Here is a 2,450-nt window from a genome sequence, read left to right on the forward strand (position 1 = left end):
AGAGCCAGTCCAGCCCATCAGGGCAACCCTCTTCTCAGGCCCCAGACTCCCCTCCTCCTTACTTCTGGCCACTGAATAATGAAGTCCACCAAATCTTGAGATGACACTGTCAACCCTGCTTTCCCACAGCTCCCTAATTCCATGTCCCCCATAGTCTCCAATTGTTTCCAGGGGTGCCTTGAAATGTAAAAGATATTCAAAGCAAAATTTGTTGGCAGTCAACTTAATTCATACAAGCATTCCATTAAGGCACTTAAAGGGATGGCAGAAAATCAAACAATGGGAGGGACATGCTGCCTTTGAAAAGGAGTTTCTTTGCTGATGCCACCACTGGAAATAGTGCCATTAATTTTATAAAAGAGGTATCATATTCAGAAAGACTCTATCAACCACTGTAAATGCTTTGGAGCCTCTAACAGTTGTGAAATGTGGAAGCTGAGAATGTAGGAGCCTGTTGGAGTGTGCCCGTTCCTGGATCTGGGAAGGAGACGCCTTTGAAGCTGTACCTCTCAGATGGCTTTGATCCTCCAAGACCCAGAGATAAAGACAAGATGAGGGAGGTGTTATTAGTGTTATTATTTATACTTAGTGGAGCTTACATGTGGGACCTCTTTTATAAAGTGCTTGGGGCACTACTGATTTATAAGTAATTTCACTTCTCACAGCATCACTTCTGGGTGGAGGAAGAATGCCAGAGGCAGCTCTGGAAATAATCACTTTTCTCCAAGTTAGAGTACTCATTAATCCAGGCCTAGTGGGAACGTCTATTCCCTTTATTATATCCTTTTACTGGAAATTATTTCTTTAGTAGAAGGTCATGTGCCTCAGTGACCTGGAATGGGGGTTCTCCAGTAATTTCTATCATTCTCCCCTGTTGAAAGCTTATGTATTGAGAACATCTGGGTAACAGTCACAGGCAGCTTGGAAAAGAGGGCAGTGATTAGGGATTTCTAGTTTTATTATTTTTTTTTAGCATTTGTTGAGATTGGTTTACAATCCAGGACATGGTTAATCTTGGTGAATGCTCCCTAGGCACTTGAAAAGCACATGTATTCTGCTGTTATAGGGTTGTTTGTTCTGTTAGATCCTGTTGGTTGAAGGTGTTGTTCAATTCTTCTATATCCTCATTATTTTCTTTTTTATTTTTTTAGAGACAGGGTCTATCTCTGTTGTCCAGGCTGGAGTGCAGTGGTGCAGTCATAGCTCACTACAACCTCAAACTCCTGGGTTCAAGTAATCCTCCTGCCTCAGCCTCCTGAGTAGTTAGGACTACAGGCTTGTGCCACTATGCCTGGCTAATTTTTAAAATTGTTATTTTTTTTCTTTCTGTGCCTAATGTAGCCATGGCTCGTGGTCCCAAGAAGCATCTAAAGCAAAGCAGGTAGCAGCTCCAAAGCATTGGATGCTAGATAAATTGACTGGTATGTTTGCTCCTCGTCCATCCACCAGTCCCCACAAGTTGAGAGAGTGTCTCCCCCTCATCATTTTCCTAAGGAACAGACTTAAGTATGCCCTGACAGGGGAGGAAGTAAAGAAGATTTGCATGCAGTGGTTCATTAAGATCGATGGCAAGGTCCGAACTGATATAACCTACCCTGCCGGATTCATGGATGTCATCAGCATTGACAAGATGGGAGAGAATTTCTGTCTGATCTTGACACCAAGGGTCGCTTTGCTGTACATCGTATTACACCTGAGGAGGCCAAGTACAAGTTGTGAAAAGTGAGAAAAAATATTTGTGGGCACCAAAGGAATTCCTTATCTGGTGACTCATGATGCTCGTACCATCTGCTACCCTGATCCCCTCATCAAGGTGAATGACACCATTCAGATTGATTTGGAGACTGGCAAGATTACTGACTTCATCAAGTTCGACACTGGTAACCTGTGTATGGTGACTGGAGGTGCCAACCTGGGAAGAATTGGTGTGATCACCAACAGAGAGAGGCACCCTGGATCTTTTGACGTGGTTCACATGAAAGATGCCAATGGCAACAGCTTTGCCACTTGACTTTCCAACATTTTTGTTGTTTGCAAGGGCAACATACCATGGATTTCTCTTCCCTGAGGAAAAGGTATCTGCCTCACCATTGCTGAAGAGAGAGACAAGAGATTGGCGACCAATCAAAGCAGTGGGTAAAATGGTCCCTGGATGGCATGTTAGATTTTTGTATGTAATTAAAAATAATGTGGCATGACTGATAGCCAAAAATAAAATAAAATTATTATTATTATTTTGTAAAGACAGGGTCTCATTAAGTTTCCCAGGCTGGTCTCAAACTCCAGGCCTCAAGTGATTCTCCTGCCTTGGCCTCCCAAAGTGCTGGGATTACAGGCATGAGCTATCACGCCTGCCTCCTTGTGGATTTTCTATCTAGTAGTTCTATCAATTACTGAGAGAAGAGCATTGAAGTCTCCAACTATAATAGTAGATTTGTCAATTTCTTCCT

General features: G+C 42.9%; 1 pseudogene; it reads left to right on the forward strand.

The window, feature by feature from the left end:
- Positions 1–1,343: 1,343 nt before the first annotated feature.
- Positions 1,344–2,140, forward strand: LOC100937982 (small ribosomal subunit protein eS4-like; annotated as a pseudogene).
- The last annotated feature ends 310 nt before the right edge of the window (positions 2,141–2,450 follow it).

This window comes from Pongo abelii, chromosome 21 (genome assembly GCF_028885655.2).
Source record: "Pongo abelii isolate AG06213 chromosome 21, NHGRI_mPonAbe1-v2.0_pri, whole genome shotgun sequence".
Lineage (NCBI taxonomy): Eukaryota > Metazoa > Chordata > Mammalia > Primates > Hominidae > Pongo > Pongo abelii.